This window comes from Dermacentor albipictus, chromosome 1 (assembly GCF_038994185.2).
Source record: "Dermacentor albipictus isolate Rhodes 1998 colony chromosome 1, USDA_Dalb.pri_finalv2, whole genome shotgun sequence".
Classification (NCBI taxonomy): Eukaryota; Metazoa; Arthropoda; class Arachnida; order Ixodida; family Ixodidae; genus Dermacentor; species Dermacentor albipictus.
Genome location: NC_091821.1, coordinates 46,651,604 through 46,669,464, shown reverse-complemented (window position 1 = coordinate 46,669,464; position 17,861 = coordinate 46,651,604). Strand labels below are relative to the sequence as shown.

At 46.7% G+C, this 17,861-nt stretch overlaps 1 long non-coding RNA gene across 1 annotated transcript in view; it reads left to right on the top strand.

The window, feature by feature from the left end:
- Positions 1 to 17,861, top strand: part of LOC139054898 (uncharacterized) — a 41,024-nt gene that overhangs the window by 12,962 nt on the left and 10,201 nt on the right. Inside the window, exon 2 of the long non-coding RNA XR_011511604.1 lies at positions 9,501 to 9,618. This is a non-coding gene — a long non-coding RNA (uncharacterized lncRNA). The remainder of the gene's footprint in view (positions 1 to 9,500; positions 9,619 to 17,861) is intronic.

The window sequence follows — 17,861 nt, the reverse complement described above, 5'->3', positions numbered from 1 at the left end:
GCGGCTTCCGCAACCAGCACTGCGCTGTCAGGAGAATACCATATTCGACACGAGTCTCAACTTGCTTCGGCGTGGTGTTCCCGTGGCACTGCGTCTTCTGACCGCCGTGGCAGCATCGGCTGCTTACACAGCCGAGCAGAACGCGATAACTAGATGGCACAGGTGACGTTCGTTGTTCAGTCTCACACCATGAGCGGTGGAGACACGGTTTACAACTTCGGTGTTGCAAGTCAGGGACTGCGAGCTGTACCGCTCTCTAGCGAGCTCGTCGGCCCGGCGACTCTTCTGGTGTTCATAAAACGACTGGTGCGTAAATCCCTGCAGGAACATACCTTCGCCTGGAACAGCCGTACACAGATTGCGGGAGACGCTCAATTGCATGCCATAATAATGCATAATTATACAGAACAACAAAAAACAGTCAGCAAACTTGAACGCTATATCCTGAGGGATGCTACGGCAACAAATTAAACAGCAAGAGTTTCAAAAGACCCTGCGAAAGATTATGCGCGATTATTACGCCAGATGACAGCTTCGGAAACCTGTAAGTTGATACTGGTACGGCGCCGTTGTCTCTCTCTCTCTCCTTCTCTTTCTATCTATCTATCTATCTACTCATTTCGTCAAGACGCGCACCACTTCCGTTTCCACCGTCCACGCTGCTCCTCCGTGGGTGCAAAGCAAAAACACTGAGGATGGCTCTGGAAATGTACAGGTCTGTTCTTTGTTATATATATATGTGTGTGTGTGTGTGTGTGTGTGTGTGTGTGTGTGTGTGTGTGTGTGTGTGTGTGTGTGTGCGTGTGCGTGTGCGTGTGCGTGTGTGTGTGTGTTCTTTCCCTCTTTCAAACAGCTTGCCTGCATTCGCGCCGGGCAACGCGAATGGATCCACGGCCCCGGGCGGACGTTCCTTCTCAAGCTGCTGCGGCTCGGTGGCGTTGCACGAAACTATATTAGCGCACCACACGGAGCGGCGCGCGGCAGCTGCGGCATGCGACAACCGCCAGTGGCGGCGGCCCTCCCGCGAGGAGCAGCCGCCGGTGTTGCAGCGGCGAGTGGTGAAGGGTTCCTCTCTCCGTGGATGTGCGTGTGTGAACGCTCTCGCCGATGCATGCACTCAGGAACGAGGAATTTCCCCGTCCGCGCTGACACCGTCGAGCATCTGCGTCCGCTCGCTGTTCCTCCCGAAAGGCGTGCCCGGCGGTACCTTAGACGGAGGGACCCTCTCCACAACTGCTACTCTTTATCTCTTTATTTAAGAAAGTGGATCATCCCGCCATTCGGCACCGTCGCCGTCGTTATGTGGCTGCAGGCGCGATATGGTATGCCAGTCTGGAGGGGCAGGCGGTTCGTTTTTGTCGCCCCAGAGCTTGGAAGTATGCTTGTGTGCGAGCGCACGTGTGTGCATGCGTCTTTAGACCAGAAATGTGGTGCTAACAATCAGATTCAACAAGGATGACGACGCCGATCGATGTTCACTGAATATACACTTCACAAGGCACGAGGCCATTCCTCAAGCTGAAGGCAATTGTAGCCTTGTTCAACGCATCGTGAAAGAAATGTGGCTTATAATTAAGACTTACGAATCAGCAGTAGAAAGTACAGCAGCAGTGTATATCTGGCGGTCGTACGAGAGAGTTGCGCAATAGAGTGGCGGTCAAGGGATTGTTGGGCCTCTCTCGCCCCACCCTAATCTCCCACATTCCATATTTTACCATTTTAAATGCTATATAAACTCTCAAGTCTTGGAGTACTATGTAAGAATTGAAGTTTCTTTCTGGGCTTTTCTTTTGCTTTACTCTGATATATTCACGGCTAGCATTCGTCACTGAATGTCAACAGTACGCGCCCTTTGCATAGGCGGTGAAAGTCCGACGACCAACCACCGACTACGAAAACGATTGAAAGAGCCAACCCCTTCGCCCTCCCCCCTCAACAAAAAAAAAATTGCTTTAAAACAAAATATATGCGCATCATTTTATGACGTGTGCTGCCTTGTGCACTCAAAACCACAGCTTCGCAGGCCTTTTGTCGCACTGCTCCATGTTGGAATAACATTTTTTAGCGCCAGCGGACGAGGATGGAAAGGGAGACGTTGACAACACAACGCGCGATTGATCTGCATTGTGTTGTCGACGTCTTCCTTTCCGTCCTCGTCCTCTGGTGCTAAAAAATGTGGTCGTCTATCGTTTTCATTCTCCCTGCCAAAAGTTTAGCATGGTGCGAGCGAGCTGGAAGCCATTCGGTGCGGTTCGGGCACCGCTCTTGCGAAGCGCCACGCTAGTAACACCGTCTGATACGAATTTCTTTGATACACATGTGTTGTACACTACACTTGATGCGCCATTTCGCGTGCGATAATTTTTTTTCTAGAGTCACTTATGGTGTTCAAACCCACGCAGTCACAAAATGCGCAGATATGAGGTGGTACGGATACGAATAACTATTAAAAGCATCCTGAGAAGCACCGCCCCTTGGGGCGACACCGCGGGCCACGTGTCCCACGTGGGGACAGTTAGGCCTAGCCTAACCGCCGCATCGCAGGCTCTCTGGACAGTCCAAAGCTGACGATGGTATTCCGAGCTCTTGATGGCTAAGTTCCACTTCTGATCAGTGATGTCCTTATCCTCTGGTAACGAGGGACATGGCCAGAGCATGTGATCTAATTTGCATGTCCCTCCGCAGCTAGGACACTGTGAGCTAAAAAGTTCCGGGAATAAACAGTTCATGAAGGCCAGACTACGATAAGAGCTAGTCTGAAGCATCCTAAGAGATACAGCCTGAGGTCTTGTGAGCTTTTTATGTGGCGGAGGAAAGATTCTTCTCTCCGGATAGAAATGTTTAGAGAATTCTTTAAAGGTGAATAGAGTGTCCCGGAACTCTTGGACATTGCACTGTGACAAGGCTCCTCCTCCCGCGCGGAGAGTTAGTACGCGCGCCTCGGAGTGGCAATGTCGGTGAAATCGGTGAGCGATCATGACGGATGATATATGTATAGCTGTGCGGCACTCTTGGTCATCATATTTGTGAACATTATCTTCCTCCTCCAGCAGGTACGCAACAGTCAATGATATATAGCTAAATGAACATAATTTACACATATATGTCTTGCGGAAGACATTACGTACCCACATTTCTCCCAAATATTTCGTCGATGCACGCCCAGCGACTGTAGTGTTGTAAACTTTATCAGCCCCTTGTTTATCGGTATAATATAAAAATCGGTTTAACGGTATCGGTATAAAAATACAAAGCATTGAAATTACCGGCGCGATACTCATCGGTGTGGTGCAGAGCCCGGCGTCCTTCACGTAATTAATGTATTAAAGAAAAGAGACGAGGCACCTTGAAGAAACGCGGAAGCAGCTTTTTCTTAAAGAACTTCGTAACCTGTTTTGAGGAAGCTTGTTTGGCGATAAATATTATATACGCAAATGATAAAAGTGCCTGCCCTACTGACAGTGGTGCTGATATCCCAGATATCATGTGTATGACGCATGCCCCTATCGTCATCTGTGAGCCCCTCTCGTCATCTTTTCCAGCTGGGGCTCCTAGATCTCAAGTCTGTCACCAGCAGCAGTCACCTCATGAGTGTGCAGTTATTCTGTGCCACCTCATGCCGAGCGAGGTGACCTTCAGTCAAATGTAATAAAATAAACTGTGCTGGCTCCCGTATAGAGCGGGTGCCATGTTGTATATAGGAAAACATAAAATAGTACCCATATTTTCGGAGGTTTGTCAGCTATATGTTACTGACTTTTTGTGAGAGAGCCCGCGTTCAAACCGCGAGCTATCTGTGAACGAAGGGTTCCGTTGTAGCAAAAAAAAAAGAAGAAAAAAAAACGAGAGAGAGAGAGAGAATTGAGAGAGAGACTTTGAAAGGGCTTCTTTTTGTTGATTTTTTACGATAACATATAGAAAACGACCTAGACGACAACGTGATTGCGATTATACCACGATATCCCTGACTTCTATGGACTTTGACAGCGAACGACAGTCAAGGACAGTGATTGTATGACTGGAACAGCCGAACGTACCCGCATGTTGTCCGTGGAAAACTAAACGAACATATCTCCAAGACTGTCGGAAATATTCTGCTTCCCGTTCAAATCAATCATCTGAAAGCAGGAAATTTACCACGTTCCTTGTGGTACTTGCAGAAATCTTGTGTGCCTCGCCTTGCTTGCACAATTGCCTGATAACTCGCGTTATCTAGTACACATTTTGTGCGAGCTTTAAAGCTGACCCTCCTGGAGTAACGACAGTGCTCACAGCCTTCGAAGAAGATAGCGTACTCGGTCGTTCCTGCGATAGTTTCCACTGGTGGCAGACAGAAGTTCGACGAATTGTTGCAAAGAGGCCCTGGATTTCTTGTAATTTTCTTACTATTTGCTTAGTCATACGAAGAAATCCCATCAAATCTTTAAGACGCCCTCACAGTAAAAAAAAAATGCTATTTGGCATTGCTGACGGCAGATGCTTTGTCGCATGTTGCAACTTCCAGTGTCACGCAAGCGCTGGCGGTAGACGGCGCCAGGCTATGCCCTCAGATAAGGTGCCTTAATACCACGCTGGCATCGAGGAACCCTACTTACACAACCATCAGTTAGTGACAGCTGAAGAATGCAGTGGCAAATGCACCTGAAAGAGTGTCTACTACGTGCGCCAGCAGGTGTAGTCTCGCAGCTGTAAGGGTAGTATGCCACCTTAGTACAGAGTTAGCATAGAGCTAGATACTGACTCTATTCTCGAAGCGTGTAGGTGCGTGCACATGCTTTGTGTCCATTTCCCGCAGGCCAGTCAATCCTCGTCGCTAATTTGCGCCCTCTTGGAGCGTGAGTGCGCTTGCGTTGCGAATACGTCGCCCTATCAACTGGTAGCAATTTGTTGGGCGCAGTTATTGTACTCATCACACTAATCATGAGTACTCATCATAAGCGGTATCGTGTGTCTCCGGCTTTAAAGTGTGCTTCTTTCTTTTCCTCTCTGCCAATTGCATATATATGTTTTCAACCCGAATAATTAGCAGCTTATTCGGCTAGACCATAATAGTGCATAACGAAACAACTCAGAGGAGGCAGTTTTGTTGTAGTTATGCGTAACTGGTCCTGGTCCTCGAAGATTACCTATTGCTCCTGCGAACATGCAATGAAGCGTCACTGGGCCTTGCCCTATTGTCAGTGTTAAAGAGGCGGAAGTGACGTTCTGTAGCAACACTCCCTTGCACTCTTTGACTCTGCTTGACATTTTCTCATGCTGCTTTTGTTTCATTATTATCACACAAATCCAGAAGACGAGGATATTTACCACTTAGCGTATATACAAACAAGTGCACCAGTCTCAGTACGACTTGAAACAGCGGCCACGCATTCTGTTCGGTGTTTTCCAAACAAGTGAGAAACGCCTCACAGGCAGCATTAGGAAAACAAGAGAAAAATATAATAGAGTTACGAGGTTAACGTTTAATTTCCCGTATTACTTGAACTACTGCAGGGCACCTTAATATGCACATTTCATATTTTCATTGCAACTGTCGCATTACTGAGGCATGAAGCATATCAAAAACTCAGTGCCCTTCCACTCTGTTAAGAAGCATGACAAGCGAAGCTGTGTATATGGGCCCCTTAATGTCGAACTGCACCTCCACCGCGGGTCGGCCCGGCATTGCACTATCTTCGAGATCGGCCCACGTATGGGAATGCTTAACGCCTGCTTCACCTCCACCGCGGGTCGATCCGGTATTACACTATCTTCGGAATCTGCCGACGTATGGGGAGTGCTTAACGCCTGATTCACCTCCACCGCGGGTCGGGCCGGCATTGGACTATCTTCGGGATCGGTCTACGTATGGGGAGTGCTAATTACCGCCTGTTTCACCTCCGCCGCGGGTCGGCTCTTCATTATACTATCTCCGGGATCGGCCCACGTATGGGGGTTTTTTGCTTACCACGCCAACAACGACATGAAAATTTCCTTGGACGGGAGAGGCATACAGCATCGCTGTAAAATCAGTTTGCTTTTGTGCTGGTGTTTGCATAGTATTCTGGCTCTGCTCCTCTATCTTTTCGCCAGCCGTGGGACGTAGCGACGACCGCCGCGCGCCCCCAGAAGGTCCTGTGGGCAGTTCCCACCGACCCTTTGTTGTCTAGAATTGAGCCCTCGCTCTTCTCGCCCCGCATGAGCGCAGATGAGTAAGCGCATACGAAGCTTGGCCGCCGATGCATCCTCAAATGCCATGTACAGGGACACTAACCTCTATGGGAAAGCGTAGGCTTCACAAGCTTTTTCTGACGTCCAACGGCTCCTCTTGGAAATGCTCGCACATGAGCTTGTATACGGCGCTTTGCACCTGCGGCAAACGCGTACCATTTGTTGAGCCTTTCCGAACGTTAATACAAAGTGCTGTGTCTACAATCGTAGTCAAATCCCGCTTATAACAGTGCCGCCTATCAAGGAGAAAAGTTCAAAATAACTGCACTTACTATGCGGCCCGAGTACATATATGCTCGAGCCGCACGCCGCATCGCCCGCCTGCCGCACGCGTGTGATGGTGCGAAAAATTGCACATGTCGTATACTATGTGAGGACCCTACCTTCTCTGGCTTCAACACTGTATCGGTCAGGAACCAGGGAGGCAGAGGACTAGCCACGATGATAAAAAAAAAATCTAGCCTTTATTGAACATCCAATACAATCTGGACGGGGTGAGGTGGAGGTCCTTTTCGTGGAGGTTATACCGCACGGGGTTATACCAATATGACTAACCTCGTGCATAGGCAAGGTAGCGGAGTACGCGAGCTTAAACAGGATTTCCGGGTACATAGAGAGCAGAGACCTCTCCCCACATAATATGGTTGGTTTTCGGCCCGGCCTATCGACGCTGGACGTTATGCTAATGCTAAAGAAGCAAATCTTTGATAGCGGCACCCGGGACGTGAGAGGGATTCCCGCCCTGGGTCTCACTAAGGTGTTCGACACAGTGTTACATCGATACATTCTGCAGGCCACGGCCGGGATAGGCCTGGGAGTCCAATTCCAGGCCTTTGTCAGGTCCTTTCTCATTAATAGAACTGCTACTATTCAGGTGGGGCAGATTCGGTCGAGCCTGTACGGATAGGGAGCTCGGGGTACCCCTCAGGGATCAGTCATCTCGTCACTGCTTTTCAATGTAGTCATGAAGGGTCTTTCAGACAGGCTGGGCGGCCTCCAGGGCATAGGTCATGCATTTTACGGAGATGACATGACGATCTGGTGCCCAGGGGGCTCCCAAGCGGAAATGGAGCAAGCTCTACAAGCGGCCTTGGATGAGACGGAGGCTTACCTCGCAGACGGAGGCTTACCTTACCACGGGTCTCAAGCTGTCTACGAGTAAGTCGGAGCTGTTACTTTACAGACCCGCAAGGCAAGGAGTTAGGGCCGATTTACGCTCGAGCCGCCCATCGCCGCAAGCCGCACCGCACGCTTGTGGTCTCGCGAAAAATTGCACATATCCAGCACTTGTGCACAAATTACCATTTACACTGTGTGCACAGTGTATACCTTACACATTGTAAACCGAAATTTGTGCACAACTGTTTGATACGTGCAATCTTTTGCGCGACCGCACGCGTGCGGTCCAGGTTACAGGCGATTTCCAGGTTCCAGGTTTCTGCCCCGTACGTGAGTGCTGGTAAGACACAGCTGTTATACATTTTTCTCTTGAGGGATAATGGCAATCTGCTGTTCATGATCTGAGAATGCCTGCCAAACGCACCCCAGCCCAATCTTATTCTTCTGATTATTTCCGCCTCATGATCCGGATCCGCCGTCACTACCCGCCCTAAGTAAATGTATTCCCTTACCACTTCCAGTGCCTCGCTACCTATTGTAAATTGCTGTTCTCTTCCGAGACTGTTAAATATTACTTTAGTTTTCTGCAGATTAATATTTAGACCCACTCTTCTGCTTTGCCTCTCCAGGTCAGTGAGCATGCATTGCAATTGGTCCCCTGAGTTACTAAGCAAGGCAATATCATCAGCGAATCGCAAGTTACTAAGGTATTCTCCATTAACTTTTATCCCCGATTCTTCCCAATCCAGGTCTCTGAATACCTCCTGTAAACACGCTGTGAATAGCATCGGAGCGATCGTATCTCCCTGCCTGACGCCTTTCTTTATTGGGATTTTGTTGCTTTCTTTATGGAGGACTACGGTGGCTGTGGAGCCGCTATAGATATCTTTCAGTATTTTTACAAACGGCTCGTCTACACCCTGATTCCGTAATGCCTCCATGACTGCTGAGGTTTCGACTGAATCAAACGCTTTCTCGTAATCAATGAAATCTATATATAAGGTTTGGTTATATTCCGCCCATTTCTCTATCACCTGAATGACAGTGTGAATATGGTCTATTGTTGAGTAGCCTTTACGGAATCCTGCCTGGTCCTTTGGTTGACAGAAGTCTAAGGTGTTCCTGATTCTATTTGCGATTACCTTAGTAAATACTTTGTAGGCAACGGACAGTAAGCTGATCGGTCTATAATTTTTCAAGTCTTTGGCGATCCCTTTCTTATGGATTAGGATTATGTTACCGTTCTTCCAAGATTCCGGTACGCTCGAAGTCATGAGGCATTGCGTATACAGAGTGGCCAGTTTTTCTAGTACAATCTGCCTGCCATCCTTCAACAAATCTGGTGTTACCTGATCCTCCCCAGCTGCCTTCCCCCTTTGCATACCTCCCAAGGCTTTCTTTACTTCTTCCGGCGTTATTTGTGGGATTTCAAATTCCTCTAGACTATTATCTCTTCGAGTATCATCGTGGGTGCCACTGGTACTGTACAAATCTCTATAGAACTCCTCAGCCACTTGAACTATCTCATCCATATTAGTAATGATATTGCCGGCTTTGTCTCTTAACGCATACATCTGATTCTTGTCTATCCCTAGTTTCTTTTTCACTGCTTTTAGGCTTCCTCCGTTCCAGGGGGACAGCCGTGCAATAAATGAATACCACATCAAGTCATGCGCTACATCGAGGGCCGAGCCATCGGCCATGACTTAGGTGAACTGGAAGTACAAAACTATAACTGATTTATGCTAGAAAGCAGTGCAAAGCTAACGGAGCGTAACTTAACGCGGTACGTAGCACTATGTAGAACTATTTCCGAATGGTTCTAACATCGTGGTTCCAAATTGCACGTATGCACGTAAACATGCAACCGTGGGAGCTGCTAGGGTAGTTGGCTAGGTAGTTAGTTGGTTTATGCGTCTACAAATAGTTCTCTAAACTTGTAGGGAGCATGGATGCTTGTCATATGAACAAGACACATATGAACGAGGCACCACTGGACGTGCTTTTCTGTCAATATATGTCCGACGGGCGACAGTGGTGTGTCTTGCATACATAGATTGATGTTGGCGTGTAAACATCACATTTATTGATACAGTGTGGTTGTGCAATGGGCACAGTGTTCAACTTCTGAACGCTCACCTCTTCTGTTTTTTTTTTCCGTCGCATTACAGCCGCATTTTAGAAGGTGATTACTGCCCGTGCCGGCGCGCATGGAGCGCTTGTGTTCCTGTGGAGGCTCATTGAAACAGCGGCTAGTTTGACCTATGCGGGACCAGCCGCACGACAGAGGTATGCATTTAGTCAACTTGCTCGGATGGTTCTTCTTGCATGAGCTATACTCCTTTTTTGCTTTAGTCAGTAACGTTGGCCAACTTTCGTAAGTTTGCAAGGCGCTGAAAAGACGGCGGGAATCCCATATCGTTTGGCAACTTTCTTAACATTATGGGATAGACAATGAAAATATGGCACGACAAAAGGTGGTTTTCGGCCCAAGCGTTGCTCTTTCCTTTCTGGAGATTCTAGTTTTTGACTCAGGCTTTCGAATGTACTGCGAATTAAGTGGTGTGGGTAGCCAGCAGACAACAGACGCTCAACCTGACACGTTAAACTAGACGATGCTGCGTGTGCACAAGATTTCTGTAGGGCAGAAAGGCAACTAGACGTGGTGATGCCTCGTTTCCCAAATTTCGAATGCGAACTCTCGTAGGGTAATATACTTTTGTTAGACCTTGCATTATTCGACCAACAAACAAGGGCATCGGTGAACTGCAATTTAAGGTCTAGAAACTGGATGTGGTTGTCCTTAGTCAACTCATGGATGAAAGTCGAATCTTGCCCGTCAGAGGAGAAGGAGTTAAGAACATCAGTGACAACACTTTGAAGGTCAATATTGAAAGAATTACCTAAAATCACTAAAACGTCTTTCTTTTTTGCATTCCGCCTAGTTACACGGTTAGTCTTAAGTAATTAATCAACTTCTCAAATATAATTGGACGAAAAGTGTCAGTGAGAAAATTGTTGAGAAACATGAAAAACTCCTGATACAGCTTTCTGTTGCCCAATATGTGCTACATATAAAAGTGCTTTTCCGAGCGTGAAAGAAGCCCGCGAATATACGCAAAGTGCCTCGAGCGGCCAGTCGCGCGGCAATTTTACGTGTATTTGCGGGCTTCTTTCGCGCTCGAAAACAAAAAAAAAAAACTTTTCTACAGGACGCATTGAGCAACAGAAAGCTGAATCGCGAGTTTTTCATGTTGCTCTACAAGTTTTTTTCATTGACACTTTTCATCTAATTGTAATATTTGAGGCGTTGATTATTTAATTAAGACTCATTATGTATTAGGCGGAAGGCAAAACATAATCTGAGCATCTCCAAGCGACGACAAACAACGCATATTACCTTGGTTCTGTTCAGCTATGTGGCATTTGCGTATTTTTAAATATTGGTGCATGATAGTTCGAACACCCTGTACATACGAAGGTTATATGTGCGCCGAATGCCAGTGCCATCAAACTGACTTATATTGCTCGTGTATGCCGACTGACAGAGTAGGACGAGCGCGTGCATCTTTATTATCGTAATAAATAATTAAGTTCCTGCATAAAACCTGAACATATAATGCCGACTCGGGTACATCTGGAGCACATTGATTTGTTAATGGAACAGCGCATTATATTCAGCAGATTCTTTGGTTTATTTATATTCGATTTAATCATTCGGTATGTGCCCATGGCCCACTTTTTGGTCAATCCTCCGGAACGGTTATGTGATATACTGCGGAACAAGTGGAACATAATTCAGACATGTTACAATATGTGCGCTGTAACTTCCTGCACATAAACCTGCCATCACTATTCTTCCTTCGACAAACGCCTTACATCGCCGTCGCCCTCATAACATCGTTACACAGACGTCTCACACTGTACCTACCTGATCTCGTGTTTATAGTTCGCCATAGCTTGTGCGCGGTGTAGTGCATAAACGTGCGCAAAATGAAAGAAAAATGCGTGTACTTCATGTTTTATATTTACAGTGGAACCACATAATCCTTTTATCAGGTTGAACGCTGCATAGAATGAAATTAAACACGATTGTGTGTACCGCCGTTACTTGTAAAGTACATAATCTACCGCTTCGCTTCGCGTGTATTCGAACATGTGCGTTTATTTTGCATAACTTTGGTTTCATATTTTTCTTAATCGCTACTAATTAACAGTAATCCTCTATCAGAGACCACCTCCAAATGGGTACAAGGAAGCCACTTATCTCCAAGTGTGCGTTCCTTAGCTTGTGTGAAGTATTGAAATAAAGAGGCTAAAATTGTACAAAACCTTCCTGCATTGAAGGAATTATCTGCTCTATACGTATGACCATATATACTTTGCTTACACTATACGTAGATGCGAACATGTACCAAACAGCCATTCCTTTTGTCATTGAGCGAAAACTTGTCTTCATCACATACTCGTACAAAACAACATACCGTTCTTATATAGATTGAAGCACGTACAAACAGCTGTTTGTGTGTGCTGACCACCTGCCCTTCTACACTTCAAGCACTTTACTTGAAGCCAAAAAATACCCAGCTGCCCAAAATACCTCCATTTTAGGCCCTGAAACGCCAATATTTGCAGCTAAGATTGCAAAAAAATTTCAGCTATATATTTTTGAACGCTCATTTGTATGGATTGTATACAATTGTATTTGGATTGGATTGCAGTTGTCACCAAGTGCAACTTGTATACTCATGCTGTGCTGTCGTCCGTCAAATGATTCTACTGAATGTGTGAATAATTTCAACGATTCACTTAGTTTTTTGTTCAGTCACAGACATCCAACATTACCAATAATATTAGCCGGGGATTTCAATTATCCTGAAATAGACTGGCGGACCTGCCCACCTCTGGGCGGTACAAGAATAAATGAGTGTACGGCATTCCTTGATACGATTTCATTGTTCAACTGTACGCAAATGGTTTCTCTCCCAACACGTGGAAGTTCTGTTCTTCCTTTAGTGGTTACTACCGAGCTGCAGAATATGTGCGTTCATGTACTGGAATGTATCAGTGAGCATAATGTTTTGCACTGCGAAGCCATGATAAAAGTCGAAAAGCCAGAAAGAAAAATTATTATACGAATACAAACGGGCGGACGTGGAGCACCTTTTAACCGACTTGTCCTCTTTCTCATATTTTTTTTTCCAGCTTCTATAATCGAAATAATAACGAAAACTGGCGAATGGTTCACAAGAAGCTCTTACAACTAAAACATCAACACATTCCTAAAATCACAATCACGTCTTCGTTGAGTTGAGTTGAGTGGCTGAAGGCTACTCGTGGGATTAGCCTTGCAGTTGCTGCTGGCAATTGCTCCACCGTAGCGACACTTAAAATATATAAATCATATAAATCAGATACAGACCTCACAACTACACATAGTCACTCCTAAGGTCACCATGTGGAGGCCAAATCCATGTCCTGCAGGTAATTTAAAAGAAGGCGAGAAACCTCCTTCCTACACAACTGGTTCCCACGCGAGAAAACAATGACCTGAAGAGAACTGTGAGGCATTCCTGTCTTCTTGAGGGATCCGAATAACACACTCCTTTCCGCGTTATACAGAGTACAGCACATAAGGTAATGTTCTATATCACCGCAAACACCACACGTTGAACATAATGGAGACAACGCCAGGCCAGCCTTATACATCCACGCAGGGGTACGAGCAGAGCCCGTGCGAATGCGGAGCAGTAAAGTGGCTTGGTTTCTCTTGAGACCCTTGATCACACATAGCTTGTGAGGTGAGCTCCACAAAGAACTGAAGTGGCATGACACCGCTTCTCTGAAGAGTCTCTTGTCCTCCTGAGGCACTTTTCTCAATGGATTCCCAGACAGCGCTCTATGGGGGAGGCTGTCCGCCATCTCGTTGCCTATGATACCTATGTGCGAGGGCACCCATTGGAACCGTATGGAGAAGCCTTTGATATGGAGATTGTGCACCGAGCGTAGAGAGCTTAGACATAAGGCATCAGTTGGGAACCCGTGCTCTAACCTTTGAAGGGCGGATTTTGAATCTGTAATACTGACAACAGGTTGAGGCGTACAAAACCGTAGCTTCTTTAGAGCTGCCTCAATGGCAACGGTTTCGGCCATTGTGGAGGACGCGACTGCAGTGAAGCGTACCGACCAATCATACTTCAAAGAGGGAATGTGAAAAGCAGCTGCAGTAGATCCTCTGACCTTGTCCACAGAGCCATCAGTAAAAATTTGAAGATGACGTGCATATTCAGTCTCAAGATATTCCAGTACGAGCGAACGCGTTGCCGCCAAAGGAGAAGTTCGCTTAGCGCGAACGTGAGGAATTGTCAACGAACAATCGAGGCTGGTTTCAACCAAGGTGGTTTCAACCTCTTAGTTCGACCTCTAGCGTCAAGACCCAGGTAACCAAAAAAAATTAAATTATGGGGTTTTACGTGCTAAAACCACTTTCTGATTATGAGGCACGCCGTAGTGGCGGGCTCCGAAAATTTCGACCACCTGGGGTTCTTTAACGTGCACCTAAATCCAAGTACACGGGTGTTTTCGCATTTCGCCCCCATCGAAATGCGGCCGCCGTGGCCGGGATTCGATCCCGCGACCTCGTGCTCAGCAGCCTAACACCATAGCCACTGAGCAACCACGGCGGGTCAGGTAACCAAGAGTATTAAGGGCCAAGTATGCTCGCCACTCAAATCTCTTTCGAAGGCTCTGTAGAAGGGCTCGCCCGGCTACCGTTTGTTTGAGGCGGCTAATTTCCATCAATAACCTTTGTAAAGCGACTAGGCTAAGAAGTCTTGAGACTCATAAAGTACTGGATTGTTAGGAGCAGTCTGCGGAACGCCAAGAGCCCTCCTTAGGCCCTTTCTGTTCAAAACCTTAAGTCGTTCCAGCTGTGATATCAAGGGGGAAATTAAAGGGAACTGGTACATTATTCGACTCGTCAGTAGTGCATCGTGCAGCCTGATCATTGAAGAAGGGTGATTTCCCCATTGCTCACTTGCAACTCTACGGATCACATTGAGACGCGGAGATAGTGATGTCACAATAGAGTCCACAGCTCGTCGCCACTGTAGACGGTAGTCAATAATGACGCCCAAAAAGCGCTTGTGCTTCAATTGACGAAGGCAAGATTGATCAATGTCTATCTTCAGCCGCGCATACCGTCTTCCTCTACCTGGAAACATGATGAAGCCAGATTTTTCCACCGAGAGAGTCAACCCAACACCTTGAAGGTAATTTTGAACTGAAAGTAATGCCTGTCGAGCTATCAGAGCTAAACGCTTGTGTTGATATCGGCTTAACCAAATACAAATGTCGCCCGCATATATCGACATATGGATATGCCTGCAATTTTTTTTTTTTGCACTTCAGCGGGAAGACCAGCCATTACAACATTAAACAGCGTCGGGGAAAGAACACTTTCCTGAGGTACACTTCGCGATAGCGCCCTTTCGGTGCTTATGGTACTTCCTAACCGCACTTGAATTTTACGATCACTGATAAATGAGTGAATGAATCGCAGAAGATAGCCCTGTATGCCTATAGCCTGCAAGCTATTTAGTATTGAGCTCTGAAGGATGCTATCATAAGCCTTTTATACGTCTAGGAAAATAGCTAGTGTTGAGAGGCCGAAAGCTCTTTGATGTTCAATGTGGCTTATCAAGTCCAAGACGTTATCTTGCGCACTTAAACCTGTGCGGAATCCAGTCATGCATGTTGGCAGAGCCCTTCTATCTTCGAGCCACCATGATAAACGCTTACTTGCCAGCTTCTCCATGAGCTTAGCCACACACGACGTCAGTGATACAGGACGATACGAGGCCAAGTCTGTCATTTCTTTGCCGGGCTTTAGCACTGGGACAACACAAGCCACCTTCCGTGAGGGAGGAAGGTTGCCAGTCTCCCATACTCGATTGAGATAGCTTAGGAGCATCTTCCGGTTTTCTAGAGGTAGGTTCTGCATCAACTGGTTGTGCCGTCAGGACCTGGTGCACATCGACGCCGCAGGCTGCTGAGTGCTGTCTGTAGCTCTCGAAGTGTGAACAGGGCGTCCATAACAGACGTAGATGTTGCAGGCAGAGCACATGGATGAATTCCAGAACTTGCACGTACAAATGCATCTGCAATTTCCTCTGCCACGCATGCGAGAGGTTTCTACTTACGCAGTGCAAGCGCTTCGAAAGGCTTACTAGGACGAGAATCACCAGCAAAGCTACCAATGACTCGCCAAATTCTCGTCATCGGTGAAAAAAGTCAAGCTAGCGCGTCTTCCACGTCTTCCAGTCACGGTCCGTGGTTAACTTCACACGTAAAGCGGTAAATCAACAACAAAAAGCGCTTGTATTCAAAAGCAACGTTCCCAGACTCTGATGGCGATAGGGAAAATTATAGAAAGCAAGCAAGTTTATGTAATAAAGAAATATCAATAGCTAAAGGCAAATTTTTTTAATGGTGATGTACATGCTTAGATAACAAACAATACTAAAAATTTTGGAAAGTGGTTAATCCTAGAATTTCCTCTGTAAATTCCATTCATTTAACTAAAGACTGTGAGATATTGTCTCCATCGGAGGCTGCAGCAGAGTTAAACTTATCCTTTGATTCCGTTTTCAATGAAAAGGAGCCCATTTCTGCTGTTATAAAATTTGACTCCATTAACGCCACAATGAATGACATCGTGATCACTTATGAAGGAATCGAATGAGCTATTGAACGTCTCAAAAATAACTCATCACTTGGTCCAGACGGTATATGCCTCAAATTATTAAAATTACCAAGCCGGTTATGTCACTCATTTTTCAACAATCTATTGACACAGGATGTGTGCCTGAAAACTGGATAATTGCTCGCGTGACTCCGACATTGAAATCAGGCGGTCCTTCCGTGCTTTCAGATTACAGGCCCATTTCCTTACCCATTATACCTTGCAAATTACTAGAAGGCATCATATCATCCGCAATAATAAGTGAGCACAATTATTTTATTTATAACCACCATGGTTCCCAACGCGGTCGTTCATGTGAAGCACAATTATTCAAATTATTTACCGACCTCCATCATGCTGTTCGTGTGTCCACACTAATTGATGCCATATTTATCGATTTTGCTAAAGCGTTTGATAAGGTTCCTCACAGTCGTCTCATAATGAAACTTTACCGTCTTAACAAACATAAACATTATTAACTAGATTACTAGTTTTTTTACGTAATCGTAATCAATTCGCTACTGTGAATGATTGGTCGTCATCATTGATCCAAGTTAAATCGGGTGTACCTCATGCAAGGGTCAGTACTTGGGCCGATACTCTTCCTCATCTACATTAACGACATTATTTACAACCTGACATCTACGACACACTTATTTGCAGACGACTGCGTCATTTATAGACAGATTGCTAACCGCGACGACAACGCCGCTTTACAAAAAGAACTTTTACGACTGTTACTAACCTTCCACTGCATCACTACGTGATTAACGCAATGTCCATTGAACACGTTCCTTCATTAAAGTACTCAGGCGTGCACCTGTCTGCCGGCCTAACATGAAATACCCACATTGACGCAATAACTCTCAAAGCATCCAAAACACTCGGATTTATCAGACGTCGCTTACATCGAGCTAACACGAAGACAAGACTTATGGTAGATAGAATAAACTTTAATGTCCAACAGAAAAGGCGATCTACCCACCCCCCGACACGGAGGTCAGGGGGCGAGTGCCGCCGCCTCAGATGCAGGCTGGGAGGTCTTGGGTCCCAGCAGCCTCTTCAGCCAGTTGGACGAGCCGGAGCTGGAGCTCAGAGTCCGAGCTGCGCAGCAGGGTCTCCCAGGTGTCTCTACTATCTAGTTTGTGCGTTCCCCCGGGAGAGTACGGACATTCCCATATTATGTGGTCGAGGGTCCCACTCGCCCCACAAAGATTACACTTATCGCTCCTGGCCTCGGGGAACATGTGGTTCGCCATAACCGGGTGCGGATATGTATAAGTTTGTAGTCGTCTCCACGCGACTGCTTGTCTGTTGTTTAATTTTGGGTCTGGCGGGGATACCAGTCTACGAGCCAATCTATAATGCTGCGTGATCTCCCCATATTTTAGCATGCGCTCTCCGCTCCCTCGGTCATCGAGGGGCCCCGTAGCGGCTCGGCGGTAGAGATCTCGAGCCAGCTCGTGGGACGCCTCGTTGCCGGGGACGGCTTCGTGCGCCGGAGTCCAAATTATTTTAATTTTTCTATCTAGCTTTCTCTGGCCTAGGATTCTGGCCGCTAAGGGCGAGATCCTTCCCTTGCTAAAATTTTGTATGGCAGTTTTGCTGTCACTGATCACAAATTTCGCGTCCGTTCCAGCGCAAGCTAATGCGATCGCAATTTCCTCGGCAACTTCTATGTTGCGCCCGCGCAGAGTGACAGCGGTCACGGGAATACCCCGGCCGCTGACGGCCGTTGCCACCGTAAAACTGCCGCTACCTCCCGCCGCGTCTACATAGGCCACCTCAT